At 45.9% G+C, this 17,487-nt stretch overlaps 5 non-coding genes across 5 annotated transcripts; all 5 read right to left on the bottom strand.

The window, feature by feature from the left end:
- Positions 1 to 264: 264 nt before the first annotated feature.
- TRNAK-UUU (transfer RNA lysine (anticodon UUU)) lies at positions 265 to 337 on the bottom strand. The gene has a single exon. It is a non-coding gene; the product is annotated as a tRNA-Lys (tRNA).
- An 8,587-nt stretch (positions 338 to 8,924) lies between these two features.
- On the bottom strand, positions 8,925 to 8,997 carry TRNAK-UUU (transfer RNA lysine (anticodon UUU)). Its single transcript has one exon. It is a non-coding gene; the product is annotated as a tRNA-Lys (tRNA).
- Positions 8,998 to 9,578: 581 nt separating this feature from the next.
- Positions 9,579 to 9,651, bottom strand: TRNAK-UUU (transfer RNA lysine (anticodon UUU)). Its single transcript has one exon. It is a non-coding gene; the product is annotated as a tRNA-Lys (tRNA).
- Positions 9,652 to 14,026: 4,375 nt separating this feature from the next.
- TRNAK-UUU (transfer RNA lysine (anticodon UUU)) lies at positions 14,027 to 14,099 on the bottom strand. Its single transcript has one exon. It is a non-coding gene; the product is annotated as a tRNA-Lys (tRNA).
- A 584-nt stretch (positions 14,100 to 14,683) lies between these two features.
- On the bottom strand, positions 14,684 to 14,756 carry TRNAK-UUU (transfer RNA lysine (anticodon UUU)). The gene has a single exon. It is a non-coding gene; the product is annotated as a tRNA-Lys (tRNA).
- Between the last annotated feature and the right edge of the window lie 2,731 nt (positions 14,757 to 17,487).

Genomic DNA, 17,487 nt, shown 5'->3' with positions numbered 1-17,487 from the left:
ACACGTCGGCTAATCTGATGAGCCAACGTGTGCCTCCAACAGCCATGGGCGGATTTCTGGTGCTGTTTCTGAAAGACATCACAAATGCAAGTCTCCACCCACCAGCTCAGAGAAGACTGAAAGTTAGAGACAGACTCAATGGAGGGAAATAATGCTGGATACAAGTCATGTAATAACCAGAACAAGGGTTAATCCTCATGCACACTCAAGAATCACCTAAGAACGAAGTCAAGGTACGTGCTAGGTTTATGGTAAAATACAAGGCGCCTGAACAGGGACTTGAACCCTGGACCCTCAGATTAAAAGTCTGATTCTCTACCGACTGAGCTACCCAGGCTCGTGCATAGCAGCACATTTAGCACATTTATGAAGAATATCTCACTATGCATTTCGATGAACCTTCAGAGATGTTACTTTTTGCTTATGACTGTACACAAACAAAACCAAAGTCCGCACACATTCTGCCACAGAAAGCAAGTGCCAGGTTATATCTCCTGGTATTCTCTATGGAGACAAAAGTGGGGAAAAGGAGTAAGGAGCATCGTGAAAGACAATAAGAATTGGCTAAGTATAGTCAGGTGCAGCTGCAGTATTAAGCAACTGTTTAAGCTTTTTTTCAAAACTCAATTCACTGCCACACAGATCATTAGGGCTGTGTAATGTCTCACATACTTTTACAGAGAAAAACAAAACAAGGAGTCTTCGATTTCTGTGTGCTGTTTCTGAAAGACATCACAAATGCAAGTCTCCACCCACCAGCTCAGAGAAGACTGAAAGTTAGAGACAGACTCAACGGAGGGAAATAATGCTGGATACAAGTCATGTAATAACCAGAACAAGGGTTAATCCTCATGCACACTCAAGAATCACCTAAGAACTAGAGATGAGCGAACCGGCCGTGGTTCGGCTCGAGTTCGGTTCGTCGAACGGAGGTCTCGTTCGAGTTCAGTTCGGCGAACGTTCGACGAACCGAACTCGAACCGCATAGGAAACAATGGGAGGCAATCACAAACACATAAAAACACCTAGAAAACACTCTCAAAGGTGTCCAAAAGGTGACAAACAACTCACAACACAACACAAACACATGGGAAAGTGACAAGGACATATACTCATGCGAAAAAAAAAGAGCAGGACAAGGAAAAAGAGGAGGAGACACACATATGGGTATATGCAAGGGAACGTCCATGCTATTACTGTGCAACTTGAGCCCTGCTCATTTTAGGCTTCCAATCTGGATAAATTGCCTGAGCTCACCATGTACGCCTTGGGGATCTTGTTGTGTCCCGCAGCCAGCGTTCTCTCGGAACGTGTCCTCAGTGCTGCTGGGGGTGTGCTGACAGCTAAGCACACGCATCTGTCCACTGACAATGTGGACAGACTAACGTTCACCAAGATGAACAAGTCATGGCTCTCAGAGGACTTTTCTTCCCCTGGCTCAGCCAGGGGAGCTGAAAGGCACGCGTATTTTTGAGAGTGCTTCATGCAAAGCATCTTTTTCATCTTGAAAATGGGGGTCAACTGATGCCAGTCAAGTGGGGTGTGTGTGGCCCAATTAGTGGAAACGAGGGAGACTGTGGTTGGAGTCCCCTTGCTGTGTTTTACATGCTTTTAGAAGGGCATGACATGGCTTAGAGCTTGACTTTCAGCATCTGCAAACTGTTGGCTACCAAAATGCTTCCTTTCCAACCTTTTTAACCGAGGATTTTCGAGACCTTATGCCCATCGCAGCGCCCCAAGAGCCGATGCCCAGGCGCCACTCCTTCTCCAACAAAGACGTGCACGCGCTACACCAGCATGTCACACCAAACATCACCGCTTCTTTGAGAAACTGTGTGACAGGGTGCATTTCACCACAGATACTTGGCCCAGTAAGCATGGACAGGGGCGTTACATGTCGCTGACTGGGCAATGGGTTACTATGGGGAGAGATGGAGAAGGGTCTGCTGTACAAGTCTTGCTGTCCCCACGAGTTGTATCAATCCTTCCTCTGTATGTAGAAGTTAATACACTGCTTCTGCCTCCTCAACCTCGTGTGGGTCCTTCACCTCGGCCCAAACCCTGTGTGGTCAGGGCACCCTTCCTTGTAACTGCGCACAAGGAAAACCACACACCTCCTCCTTACTATGCTTGCAGCAGAGCTCAATGCCATCATGCGGTCAAATGTTTACTTTGAAATGTATGGGAAATGTGAGTCACACCGCTGAGAAGTTGTGGACGGTTAGCTCTTGAGACCTAGTTTCATCAATGGTTGTCTCCACTCAACCAGCAGCCAGGGAAGGCCGAGTGTGACAATGATGCAAATATGGGTGCGGCCCTTCGCCGTGACAATGTGACACACGTGCCTTGTGTGGCTCACGTGTTGAATCTAATTCTCCAGCAATTTTTAAAACACCATCCCGGCCTACATGGCCTTGTGCAGCGGGTACGCTCGCTATGTGCTCACTTCCATCATTAGCACACAGCAGCTCAACAACGTTCGTCGCTCCAGAAGTCTTTAGGTCTGGTGGTGAAACGCCTGAAATGCGATGTGCCGACACGCAGGAATTTGAATCTGCACATGTTGCAGCGTTTGTGGCAGCACCGCCGAACCCTGCTGCAATACGTTATGACATATAGCCTGGCCTAAGTTGATCCAGAGGTGGTGCAGATCACGCTGCTGGAGTGGTGTCAGATCAAGGACCTATGCACCCTTCTACACAGTTTACAAATGTCGACGAAGATGTTTAGCACTGGCAATGCCATTCTCAGCGTGACAATTCTGGTCATCTACATGATGGAGCACACTGTAAGCATTATTCGGAGTCAGGTGTTGGGACAAGAGGAAGGGGAGGAAGTACAGGAGGAGTCATATGCGGAAGGAATAACAAGATCTACGAGGTCCAGATGGTCAGCGGCACCTAGGCGGCAGTCATGGTGGGGGAGAGGGATTAACAAGGGCGCATAGTATCAGCAAAAAGTGTTGAGGAAGGTGCAGGAGCCCATGAAGAAATGGAGGACGAACTGGCGATGGGCATGGAAGACTCAGCAGATGAGTGAGAGCTTGCTCACATTTCGGTTGTGCGAGGTTGGGGGGAGAGGGCAGAGGAAGGAGGCACGATTCTCACCTCTCTGCCACCAACACACCAAGGACTTGGTCCTCCTGGATGAACAAGACACATGACCGCCTTCTTGCTGCACTACCTACAACATGATCCTCAGATTGTACGAATTCGAAGTAATGCTAACTACTGGGTTGCCACACTGTTAGATCCCCGGTACAAGACAAAATTTGGCGAAATAATTCCTGCCATAGAAAGGGACGCATGTATACAGGAGTATCTGCAGAAGGTGGTACGCAATCTTAGATCTGCTTTTCCACTAAACACCAGTGCTGCACAGAGTGAATCTCAACGCTTTGTCATGGATAGGAGGAAATGGTCTTTTACTTGTCCACATCTGAAGGACCGAGGGCTGGCTGCTGTGCTGAGATGGCATTGAGTACGGTGTCCCTGCAGAGTTGCACTTTTGGTCATATACAAAATGAGTTGAAAAACGACAGATGCTGGTGGAAAGGGGAACAGGTGTGTTGGAAAGGGGAAAAAAGTTTTTGTCCGTGGGTTTGGTGGTTAAGCAAAAGTAACATTTGCTGAAGAAACACCATCTGTTACGGTGGGACTGGCAGATTTGGATAAGGTGGTATATACTATGTTACCGCTATATAACGAAAATTAATAAGAAAAGAAAGAGGTATATATCCCCATCAGCAGTCAATGTCCACCGTGCTCCCAGATGGAAAAGGAGAGGTTGGCAACTGGAAGGTTAGGTGGAGGATACAGAGCTGTGTGGCTATGAAACTAATAGTAGCCTGAACCGAGTTAGACGCCACTCGGATCTGGAGACTGGGAGCCCTGTTAGCGTCACAGGGTCCACACGCCCACCCAGCTCAGGAACTCCCTGTTAACATCACAAGGGCCATTGAGTACGCTGACCGTGTGCATTGGGGCCACACCTGTGGACAGCAGGCGCATCAGCAGCAGCAGGCCTGTTAATGCCACTGGGCTGCACAAGCAGGACTTGTAGGACAGGAGCTGGTCTTAACCGTTCTGCGATATCAACTGTGGTGGCGGCCTGCATCGACGCCCTATCCCTGCCTACCTCTGGCCTAAAGCCGCAATGGGTTCAACACATGGAGTTGTGCTCTTTCGGAGCATAATAGAAGACTGCGCACCTCCTTGTTGGCTCCAGCCCGTTTTATAACCTGGGTCCGCCCCAAACCAGGGTGGACCACAATGCACCTCCTGGAGACAAAAGCAGAGTGACACGTCATGAGTGGCATAACTAGCGTCCTATTTGGAAGCGCAACTTCAATAATGACCTCATGGCTGCCACGACACAAACACCTCACCAGTCATCGTCTGACCATCAATAATGAGGTGACAAGTCATAGGGGCGGGCCTCTGCAAGCCATTTGGGAGTGGCCTGGCCACATCGTCAGGACACCTGATGCCCTGTGGTCTATATGGGCCCCCCACATCAGGGGCAGGGCCAAAGAGGTCATTACCGGACCTAGTCTCTGATGCAGTAAGTGCCTGAGCATGCTCAGTAGCATGAAATACAGTCTCTGAAAAAAAGACTATCAGCTTTAGCATGGTGTCTAGGCACAAAACAGGACTTAGACCCGGCACGGAATGCAAGTACCTGTGCAAAGAGGCTTTTCGCACTAAGTGTGAGAGCATGCGCTGTATCCCGAAATGAAGACTTAGCCTCAGGAATGGCACAGTCAGGCTGAGCATACTCACTAGGCGAAACACTGTAGTTAGGCTGCGGCTGGGGTAAATCGGCACACGCATGTGCACTAGCTGCCTCTCCACACTTAGATGTGGAGGAGAAATTGCTCTTCGGGTGTGGACTTGGAGATGCTGTCTATGAACAGAAGGAAAAGCTAAAGGTGTGTGTTACAGCAAGGAGCCACCGCGGAAACACTTCTTTCAATTGTGAGGGGAGTCATTTTGGAGTTTGGTGAGGAGTACCGTAACGCCAGTGAGCAGCATCCTGTGCCACAGACCAACATTCTTACGGTGCTGTCTATACTGCTAACCGTGAGAGTAGCGTAAAGTCTGTATTTCTGGCAACTGGACATCACAGTACCCGGGTACAGTAGGCTGTGCCCAGACAATAATGCGGGCACGCAACACTTTGTTTTATTAGCAAAACACATATCTGTTCTGGGTAGGCCGACTATTTATAGACAATAAGACTTGCTGCCTCTGCACTGTCAAATTGTCACGTACAGTTTAAATCATAGAGGGACAGCGACACATGTTTGCATTGACTGTTCATTTTCAAGATTTCCATGACTGTGTTGCAGAGCTGTGTGGTTTGAATTCACACTGTTATCATCTGCATTATCTGTGAGGCTTCAGCTAACAAGGGTATTCAGGGGGGGTAATGTGTTTTGTCTATGTTTACGTAGATAACTGGGAAGCTCTTGTGATGCACCACTGGTAAGTCGTGTTCGCACACACACACACACACGCACAAACACACAATTACTGCTACGCAGAGGGATTAGCAGGTAGTAGGCAACAGAATAGATTGTTCAATTATTTAAATTGTATGCATGGTTCTTATTGTTTGTTTTGGTAAAGTTAAACAATCATTTATCAACCCAACTGCCTAGAGTCCTTTTCCTGTTGCCTGGTTTTGCTGCATACTGGGGAGCCCACCCTGTACACGACTTAAAATGAAGCATAAGTCGCAATGTGAATTTCACTGTGCTACAATGTGGCCTAGCGTGCCTGTGCAATCACCGCCTGCCCCATCAAGTGCATCTGCGTGCTCTTCATCCTCTGTGACTGTGGGGACAGCAGTCTCACATGGTTTTTCACACTGAACTTCCACCCCTTTACACGCAACAGGGAGTGTGATTGGCAGGTCATCACTTGTTTTGGAAGTGGAAGCAGATGGTATTGTTGAGCTGTCAGACATCGAGAAAACCAACATTGGATGCAGGCTACATTATATCCACACCTGCACCTTCGTCACAGATTGGCTGGACTACCTGCATTTAATAATTGCATTCCAGAAATGGAAAGGAGTGTAGAATGCACATGTGTTGTACCTTGCTTGGCAGCAAAGGAACACTAACTTAGTATTACAGACAATTTTAGGAAGGCAGAAAAAGAGTCAGCTCTTTGGGCAAATTAAATAGCGTGGCAAAAGTGGACAGGTGGGTACAGTGGCCGTGTTCTGTGGGTACCAGGGCAGTAAAGGAAGCCTCACTTTCTATCCCTCCAAATGATCAAATGCAGCAACGAATTCCCTGAGTTTGCTATAAAATTAGCATAGCAAAATGTGCATGAGGGTGTCGTGCAGAGGTGCTGCAAATAGATTTGCACCAGTGGAACACTAATGGAAGTCCAACAGTCACTTCTTATATGCCACTAAATGGCAGCATTTTTTGCTATTATTATAGCTTATTAAAAACAGAGCAGGAGGGTGTCATGCAGAGGTGCTAGAAATAGCTTTGCACCAGTGGGACAGTAATGAAGTCCAACAGCCACTTTTAGGATGCCACTACGTTTCCTCAGTGTTTGCTAGTATAATGGCTTAGTAACAATGAGTCTGAGTGTGCAATGCAGAGGTGCTGGAAATAGATTTGCAATAGTGGGACACTAATGGAAGTCCAACAGCCACTTTTTGTATGCCTCTAAATGGCAGCATTTTTTGCTATTATTATAGCTTATTAAAAACAAAGCAGGAGGGTGTCATGCAGAGGTGCTAGAAATAGCTTGGCACCAGTGGGACAATAATGAAGTCCAGCAGCCACTTTTAGGATGCCACTAAATGGCAGCATTTTTTGCTATCATTATAGCTTATTAAAAACAGAGCAGGAGGGTGTCATGCAGAGGTGCTAGAAATAGCTTGGCACCAGTGGGACAATAATGGAGTACAACAGCCAGTTCTTGTATGCCACTAAATGGCAGCATTTTTTGCTATTATTATAGCTTATCAAAAACAGAGCAGGAGGGTGTCATGCAGAGGTGCTAGAAATAGCTTGGCACCAGTGAAACAATAATGGAGTACAACAGCCAGTTCTTGTATGCCACTAAATGGCAGCATTTTTTGCTATTATTATAGCTTATTAAAAACAGAGCAGGAGGGTGTCATGCAGAGGTGCTAGAAATAGCTTTGCACCAGTGGGACACTAATGAAGTCCAACAGCCAATTTTAGGATGCCACTAAGTTTACTCAGTGTTTGGTATTATAATGGCTTAGTAACAATGAGTTTGAGTGTGCAATGCAGGCAGACGTGCTGCAAATATCTTTGCACTAGTGGGACAATAATGAAGTCCAACAGCCACTTTTAGGATGCCACTAAATGGCAGCATTTTTTGCTATCATTATAGCTTATTAAAAACAGAGCAGGAGGGTGTCATGCAGAGGTGCTGCACAAAGATTTGCACCAGTGGGGCACTAATGGAGTACAACAGCCACTTCTTGTATGCCACTAAATGGCAGCATGTTTTGCTATTATTATAGCTTATTAAAAACAGAGCAGGAGGGTGTCATGCAGAGGTGCTAGAAATAGCTTGGCACCAGTGGGACAATAATGGAGTACAACAGCCAGTTCTTGTATGCCACTAAATGGCAGCATTTTTTGCTATTATAGCTTATTAAAAACAGAGCAGGAGGGTGTCATGCAGAGGTGCTAGAAATAGCTTGGCACCAGTGGGACACTAATGGAGTAAAACAGCCACTTCTTGTATGCCACTAAATGGCAGCAATTTTTGCTATCATTATAGCTTATTAAAAACAGAGCAGGAGGGTGTCATGCAGAGGTGCTAGAAATAGCTTGGCAGCAGTGGGGCACTAATGGAAGTCCAACAGCCACTTTTAGGATGCCACTAAGTTTCCTCAGTATTTGCTAGTATAATGGCTTAGTAACAATGAGTGTGAGTGTGCAATGCAGGCAGACGTGCTGCAAATATCTTTGCACTAGTGGGACAATACAGAAGTCCAACAGCCACGTTTAGGATGCCACTAAGTTTCCTCAGTATTTGCTAGTATAATGGCTTAGTAACAATGAGTTTGAGTGTGCAAATGGCAGGAGGGTACAGTGGCAGGGTTGTGGGTCTGGGTACAGGAAAGGAAGCCTCCCTTTCTATCCCTCCTAATGGGGAAATGCATCGAGGAAATCCCTGACCTTAGCTACACAGAAGCTGTCATCTTGTGTAGCTGTTAAAATCTGTTTTCATGGCCCTGACTGTCACCTATGGCTCTGACCCTGCCGGTATTAGCCCTTACAAGGGCTGAAAGAAACTTCTATCCCTATTCTGTATAGTGCTGTGTATAGAGCGTACACAGCAGTATCAGAGACAGGAGCTACGCCAGCGGTGACTGACACCCAGACGCAGAAGAGATAATGGCGTCCGGACGGGCAGATACTCGTTTTTATAATGCAGGGACATGTGACATGGACATCCTATCACACATGCCGTTGCTTCTCTGGCTAAAAGTCCACTTAGCTGTGTGTGTGTCTGGGATTGGCTGACATGCTGGCCCGCCCCACTACACGCGCGCGCTTAGGGAAGGAAGACAAGGAGAAAAAAAAAAATGGTGATCGCCATTATCCATACAGCAGTGATCTGAATGCGCTGTTCCCGCACACTATACACTGAAATTTCATTATAGTGTGAGTCACAGAGTGACTTACACTATTACAGCGGAAAGCCAGCTAGTAATTAGCTTGTCTTTTTGCTGCTAGAACCGTTCTAGAACGTATCTAGAACTATCGAGCTTTAGCAAAAAGCTCGAGTTCTAGTTCGATCTAGAACAGCCCCCAAAATCACTCGAGCCGCGAACTGGAGAACCGCGAACCGCGCTCAACTCTACTAAGAACTAAGTCAAGGTACGTGCTAGGTTTATGGTAAAATGCAAGACGCCTGAACAGGGACTTGAACCCTGGACCCACAGATTAAAAGTCTGATGCTCTACTGACTGAGCTACCCAGGCTCGTGCATAGCAGCTCATTTAGCACATTTATGAAGAATATCTCACTATGCATTTCGATGAACCTTCAGAGATGTTACCTTTTGCTTATGACTGTATACAAACAAAACCAAAGTCCGCACACATTCTGACACAGAAAGCAAGTGCCAGGTTATATCTCCTGGTATTCTCTATGGAGACAAAAGTGCGGAAAAGGAGTAAGGAGCATTGTGAAAGACAATAGGAATTGGCTAAGTATAGTCAGGTGCAGCTGCAGTATTAAGCAACTGTTTAAGCTTTTTTTCAAAACTCAATTCACTGCCACACAGATCATTAGTGCTGTGTAATGTCTCACATACTTTTACAGAGAAAAACAAAACAAGGAGTCTTCGATTTCTGTGTGCTGTTTCTGAAAGACATCACAAATGCAAGTCTCCACCCACCAGCTCAGAGAAGACTGAAAGTTAGAGACAGACTCAACGGAGGGAAATAATGCTGGATACAAGTCATGTAATAACCAGAATAAGGGTTAATCCTCATGCACACTCAAGAATCCCCTAAGAACGAAGTCAAGGTACGTGCTAGGTTTATGGTAAAATGCAAGGTGTCTGAACAGGGACTTGAACCCTGGACCCTCAGGTTAAAAGTCTGATGCTCTCCCGACTGAGCTACTCAGGCTCGTGCATAGTGGCACATTTAGCACATTTATGAAGAATATCTCACTATGCATTTCGATGAACCTTCAGAGATGTTACTTTTTGCTTATGACTGTACACAAACAAAACCAAAGTCCGCACACATTCTGCCACAGAAAGCAAGTGCCAGGTTATATCTCCTGGGGAAAGTGGGGAAAGTGGGGAAAAGGAGTAAGGAGCATCGTGAAAGACAATAAGAATTGGCTAAGTATAGTCAGGTGCAGCTGCAGTATTAACCCCTTCATCCCCGGCCACTAAAACACCCTAATGACCGGGCCATTTTTTGCAATTCTGACCAGTGTCACTTTGACAGGTTATAACTCTGGAACGCTTCAACGGATCCTGGCGATTCTGACATTGTTTTTTCGTGACATATTGTACTTCATGTCAGTTGTAAATTTAGGCCGATACTTTTTGCGTTTATTTGTGAAAATTTAGGAAATTGTGCGAAAATTTTGCAATTTTCAAACTTTGAAAATTTATGCCCATAAATCTGAGAGATATGTCACACAAAATAGTTACTAAGTAACATTTCCCACTTGTCTACTTTACATCAGCGCAATTTTCGAAAGAAATTTGATTTTCGTTAGGAAGTTAGAAGCGGTCAAAGTTCATCAGCAATTTCTAATTTTTCCAACAAAATTTACAAAATAATTTTTTTTAGGGACCACATCACATTTGAAATGACTTTGAGAGGCCGAGGTGACAGAAAATACCCAAAAGTGACCCTATTCTAAAAACTGTACCCCTCACTCTGCTCAAAACCACATCCAAGAAGTTTATTAACCCTTTAGGTGCTTCACAGGAACCAAAGCAATGTGGAAGGAATAAATGAAAATTTTACTTTTTAACACAAAAATGTTACTTTAGCCATAAAATTTTCATTTTTACAAGGGAGAAAAGAGAAAGTGCACCCTACAATTTATTGTGCATTTTCTCCTGAGTACGCTGATACCCCATATATGGTAAAAATCAGTTGTTTGGGTGCACGGCAGAGGTCGAAAGGCAAGGAGCACCATTTGAATTTTTGAACGCAAAATTAGCTGCACTCATTAGCGGACGCCATGTCGGGTTTGAAGACCCCCTGAGGTGCCTAAACAATGGAGCTCCCCCACAAGTGACCCCATTTTGGAAACTAGAGCCCTCAAATAATTTTTCTAGATGTTTGGTGAGCACTTTGAACACCTGGGGGCTTCATAGAAGTTTATAACGTTGAGCCGTGAAAAGAAAAAAAATTTTTTTTTACCACAAAACTGTTGCTTCAACTAGGTAGCTTTTTTTTTACAAGGGTATCGGGAAAAAATGCAACTTAAAATGTATTGTCCATTTTCTCCTGAGTACGCAGATACCTCATATGTGGTGGAAATCAAATGTTTGGGCACACGGCAGAGCTCGAAAGGGAAGGAGCGCCATTTGAATTTTTGAATGCAAAATTAGCTGCACTCATTAGCGGACGCCATGTCAGGTTTGAAGACCCCCTGAGGTGCCTAAACAATGGAGCTCCCCCACAAGTGACCCCATTTTGGAAACTAGAGCCCTCAAATAATTTTTCTAGATGTTTGGTGAGCACTTTGAACACCTGGGGGCTTCACAGAAGTTTATAACGTTGAGCCGTGAAAAGAAAAAAAAATTTTTTTACCACAAAACTGTTGCTTCAACTAGGTAGCTTTTTTTTCACAAGGGTATCAGGAAAAAATGCACCATAAAACATATTGTGCAATTTCTCCTGAGTACACAGATACCTCACATGTGGTGGAAAGTAATTGTTGGGCGCATGGCGGGGCTCAGAAGAGAAAGAGCACCATTTGACAGCAAAATTGGTTGGAATCATTAGCGGACGCCATGTCACGTTTTTAGACCCCCCCTAGGGTGACTAAACAGTGGAGCTCCCCCACAAATTACCCCATTTTGGAACTAGACCCCTCAAGGAATTTATCTAGATGTTTAGTGAGCCCCTTGTACCCCCAGGGGCTCCACTGAAAGTTGATAACGTTGAACCGTGAAAATTATTTTTTTTTTTTTAATTTTTTTTTTAAATTTTTGCAGCAACAAGGTAGCTTTTTTTTTTTTCTCTTTACAACGGTATCAGGAAAAAATGCACCATAAAACTTATTGTGCAATTTTTCCCGAGTACGCAGATACCTCATATGTGGTGGAAATCAATTGTTTGGGCGCATGGCGGGGCTCAGAAGACAAGGAACGCCATTTGACTTTTCAAACGCACAGATGCAGTGCACTGATCGGCCGCTGCAGCAGGCACGGTCGGATGAGATACAAAAAGCGCTGGGGATACGGAAAAAAAAAAAAGTCACGCCAAAAATTGAGCAGGGATGCTGATCGGCGGGACGCACGGACAGATGCAATACTTTTTTTTCCGTATCCCCGACGCTTTTTGTATCGCATCCGTCCGTGCGTCCCGCCGAGCGCTGATCAGGGATGCACATAATGGATCGGCATCCCTGCTCAATTTTTGGCGTGACTTTTTTTTCCGTATCCCCGATGCTTTTTGTATCGCATCCGTCCGTGCGTCCCGCCGAGCGCTGATCAGGGATGCACATAACGGATCGGCATCCCTGCTCAATTTTTGGCGTGACTTTTTCCGTATCCCCGATGCTTTTTGTCACGACAAAAATTGAGCAGGGATGCCGATCCGTTATGTGCATCCCTGATCAGCGCTCGGCGGGACGCACGGACTGATGCGATACAAAAAGCGTCGGGGATACGGGAAAAAAAGTCCCGCCGAAAACTGACCACGAATGCAGATATGTTATCTGCATCCCTGATCAGCGCTCGGCGGGACGCACGGACTGATGCGATACAAAAAGCGTCGGGGATACGGGAAAAAAAGTCCCGCCGAAAACTGACCACGGATGCAGATACGTTATCTGCATCCCTGATCAGCGCTCGGCGGGACGCACAGACGCATGAGGTGTAAAAATGGACAGGGGATAGAGGAAAAAAAAAAAAAAGTTATACTCACAGTACCAAGAGGATTAGCAGGAGGACAGCTTTACAGCGTCAGCCAGCAGGCAGGAAGTTGGACAGCTCAGCAGAAGACCCAAAAAGAAGGACCCAGCGATGGAGGCAGATGTGATCGGCCTGTGAAGACAGGTAAGAGGACGTCGGGGGGGACAGCAGAGGGGGAGGAGGACAGCAGAGGGGGAGAGCAGAGGAGGAGGGAGATACCGGAGGAGCTGCAGAATAGAGATCACGGGGGAGGCCGGCAGATTGGGATGTCGGGGGGAAGATTGGGATGGTGGGGGGCAGATCGGGATGGCGGGGGGCATATCGGGATGTCGGAGGGCAGATCGGGATGTCGGGGGGGCAGATCGAGATGTCGGGGGGGCAGATCGGGATGTCGGGGGGCAGATCGCAGGGGGGGCACGGGCAGGGGCCATTACGGGAGCGCGCAGGAGCAATCACAGAAGCGCGCAGGGGCTGCAAGGTGAGCACAATACTCACCACTCCTGCTCCGTGACGTGGCAGCAGCAGCGGTGGCATGGTACCACTAGTACCAGCCAGTGCTGCACGCTGCTGACATGTTGGAGGAGGGTCCCCAGACCAACACAGGCCTGGGGAGGGCGACCACCAGCAAATCAAACCGCCCCACTGCACACTGATTGGAGCGATTGCGCGTCATAGCACGATCGCTCCAATCAGTGCTGCAGGGGCTGGGGGCGGCATGTTTGAGATCCACCTATGATCTCCTGTACCTGCTACGGCATCTCATAGCTGGATCTCACAGTATCGCACTATTTACGGCATTATTTTTACCGAAATCAGTGCGAAAGATGTGGTTGGCGGTTCAGATTTGAACAGCCAATCACATCGATCGTCGATGGGGGGTGGCGATGCCACCCCTCCTGGGGTGAAGCAAAGGTCCTCTGCTGTAAGAAACAGCAGGGGACATCATTTGAAAGCCGTTGCTATGGCCACGGCAATCAAATGAACTTTAGGCAGTAAAATTACGTCCCTGGTCGTTAAGTCACGTTAAAATAGGACGTAATTTTACTGCCCGCGGTCGTGAAGGGGTTAAGCAACTGTTTAAGCTTTTTTTCAAAACTCAATTCACTGCCACACAGATCATTAGTGCTGTGTAATGTCTCACATACTTTTACAGAGAAAAACAAAACAAGGATTCTTCGTTTTCTGTGTGCTGTTTCTGAAAGACATCACAAATGCAAGTCTCCACCCACCAGCTCAGAGAAGACTGAAAGTTAGAGACAGACTCAACGGAGGGAAATAATGCTGGATACAAGTCATGTAATAACCAGAACAAGAGTTAATCCTCATGCACACTCAAGAATCACCTAAGAACGAAGTCAAGGTACGTGCTAGGTTTATGGTAAAATGCAAATCACTTGAACAGGGACTTGAACCCTGGACCCGCAGATTAAAAGTCTGATGCTCTACCGACTGAGCTACCCACGCTCGTGCTGCACATTTAGCACATTTATGAAGAATATCTCACTATGCATTTCGATGACCCTTCAGAGATGTTACTTTTTGCTTATGACTGTACAGAAACAAAACCAAAGTCCGCACACATTCTGCCACAGAAAGCAAGGGCCAGGTTATATCTCCTGGTATTCTCTATGGAGACAAAAGTGGGGAAAAGGAGTAAGGAGCATCGTGAAAGACAATAAGAATTGGCTAAGTATAATCAGGTGCAGCTGCAGTATTAAGCAACTGTTTAAGCTTTTTTTCAAAACTCAATTCACTGCCACTCAGATCATTAGGGCTGTGTAATGTCTCACATACTTTTACAGAGAAAAACAAAACAAGGATTCTTCGATTTCTGTGTGCTGTTTCTGAAAGGCATCACAAATGCAAGTCTCCACCCACCCACCCACCAGCTCAGAGAAGACTGAAAGTTAGAGACAGACTCAACGGAGGGAAATAATGCTGGATACAAGTCATGTAATAACCAGAACAAGAGTTAATCCTCATGCACACTCAAGAATCACCTAAGAACGAAGTCAAGGTACGTGCTAGGTTTATGGTAAAATGCAAAGTGCCTGAACAGGGACTTGAACCCTGGACCCTCAGATTAAAAGTCTGATGCTCTACCGACTGAGCTACCCAGGCTCGTGCAGAGTAGCCCATTTAGCACATTTATGAAGAATATCTCACTATGCATTTCGAAGAACCTTCAGAGATGTTACTTTTTGCTTATGACTGTACACAAACAAAACCAAAGTCCGCACACATTCTGCCACAGAAAGCAAGTGCCAGGTTATATCTCCTGGTATTCTCTATGGAGACAAAAGTGGGGAAAAGGAGTAAGGAGCATCGTGAAAGACAATAAGAATTGGCTAAGTATAGTCAGGTGCAGCTGCAGTATTAACCCCTTCACCCCCGGCCACTAAAACACCCTAATGACCGGGCCATTTTTTGCAATTCTGACCAGTGTCACTTTGACAGGTTATAACTGGAACGCTTCAACGGATCCTGGCGATTCTGACATTGTTTTTTCGTGACATATTGTACTTCATGTCAGTTGTAAATTTAGGCCAATACTTTTTGCGTTTATTTGTGAAAATTTAAGAAATTGTGCGAAATTTTTGCAATTTTCAAACTTTGAAAATTTATGCCCATAAATCTGAGAGATATGTCACACAAAATAGTTACTAAATAACATTTCCCACTTGTCTACTTTACATCAGCGCAATTTTCGAAAGAAATTTTTTTTTCGTTAGGAAGTTAGAAGGGGTCAAAGTTCATCAGCAATTTCTAATTTTTCCAACAAAATTTACAAAATAATTTTTTTTAGGGACCACATCACATTTGAAATGACTTTGAGAGGCCGAGGTGACAGAAAATACCCAAAAGTGACCCCATTCTAAAAACTGAACCCCTCACACTGCTCAAAACCACATCCAAGAAGTTTATTAACCCTTTAGGTGCTTCACAGGAACCAAAGCAATGTAGAAGGAAAAAATGAAAATTATACTTTTTAACACAAAAATGTTACTTTAGCCATAACATTTTCATTTTTACAAGGGAGAAAAGAGAAAGTGCACCCTACAATTTATTGTGCATTTTCTCCTGAGTACGCTGATACCCTATATATGGTAAAAATCAATTGTTTGGGTGCACGGCAGAGGTCGTAAGGCAAGGAGCACCATTTGAATTTTTGAACGCAAAATTAGCTGCACTCATTAGCGGACGCCATGTCGGGTTTGAAGACCCCCTGAGGTGCCTAAACAATGGAGCTCCCCCACAAGTGACCCCATTTTGGAAACTAGAGCCCTTAAATAATTTTTCTAGATGTTTGGTGAGCACTTTGAACACCTGGGGGCTTCACAGAAGTTTATATTGTTGAGCCGTGAAAAGAAAAAAAATTTTTTTTACCACAAAACTGTTGCTTCAACTAGGTAGCTTTTTTTTCACAAGGGTATCAGGAAAAAATGCACCATAAAACATATTGTGCAATTTCTCCTGAGTACGCAGATACTTCACATGTGGTGGAAAGTAATTGTTGGGCGCATGGCGGGGCTCAGAAGAGAAAGAGCACCATTTGACAGCAAAATTGGTTGGAATCATTAGCGGACGCCATGTCACGTTTTTAGACCCCCCCTATGGTGACTAAACAGTGGAGCTCCCCCACAAATTACCCCATTTTGGAACTAGACCCCTCAAGGAATTTATCTAGATGTTTAGTGAGCCCCTTGTACCCCCAGGGGCTCCACTGAAAGTTGATAACGTTGAACCGTGAAAATTATTTTTTTTTTTTAATTTTTTTTTTAAATTTTTGCAGCAACAAGGTAGCTTTTTTTTTTTCTCTTTACAACGGTATCAGGAAAAAATGCACCATAAAACTTATTGTGCAATTTTTCCCGAGTACGCAGATACCTCATATGTGGTGGAAATCAATTGTTTGGGCGCATGGCGGGGCTCAGAAGACAAGGAACGCCATTTGACTTTTCAAACGCACAGATGCAGTGCACTGATCGGCCGCTGCAGCAGGCACGGTCGGATGAGATACAAAAAGCGCTGGGGATACGGAAAAAAAAAAAAGTCACGCCAAAAATTGAGCAGGGATGCTGATCGGCGGGACGCACGGACAGATGCAATACTTTTTTTTCCGTATCCCCGACGCTTTTTGTATCGCATCCGTCCGTGCGTCCCGCCGAGCGCTGATCAGGGATGCACATAACGGATCGGCATCCCTGCTCAATTTTTGGCGTGACTTTTTTTTCCGTATCCCCGATGCTTTTTGTATCGCATCCGTCCGTGCGTCCCGCCGAGCGCTGATCAGGGATGCACATAACGGATCGGCATCCCTGCTCAATTTTTGGCGTGACTTTTTCCGTATCCCCGATGCTTTTTGTCACGACAAAAATTGAGCAGGGATGCCGATCCGTTATGTGCATCCCTGATCAGCGCTCGGCGGGACGCACGGGCTGATGCGATACAAAAAGCGTCGGGGATACGGGAAAAGAAGTCCCGCCGAAAACTGACCCCGAATGCAGATACGTTATCTGCATCCCTGATCAGCGCTCGGCGGGACGCACGGACTGATGCGATACAAAAAGCGTCGGGGATACGGGAAAAAAAGTCCCGCCGAAAACTGACCACGGATGCAGATACGTTATCTGCATCCCTGATCAGCGCTCGGCGGGACGCACAGACGCATGAGGTGTAAAAATGGACAGGGGATAGAGGAAAAAAAAAAAGTTATACTCACAGTACCCAGAGGATTAGCAGGAGGACAGCTTTACAGCGTCAGCCAGCAGGCAGGAAGTTGGACAGCTCAGCAGAAGACCCAGAAAGAAGGACCCAGCGATGGAGGCAGATGTGATCGGCCGGTGAAGAC

The sequence above is a fragment of the Anomaloglossus baeobatrachus genome, chromosome 1 (assembly GCF_048569485.1).
Source record: "Anomaloglossus baeobatrachus isolate aAnoBae1 chromosome 1, aAnoBae1.hap1, whole genome shotgun sequence".
In the NCBI taxonomy this organism is placed as follows: domain Eukaryota; kingdom Metazoa; phylum Chordata; class Amphibia; order Anura; family Aromobatidae; genus Anomaloglossus; species Anomaloglossus baeobatrachus.
The sequence above is the reverse complement of the archived record's forward strand: the minus strand, read 5'-3'. Positions and strand labels throughout refer to the sequence as shown.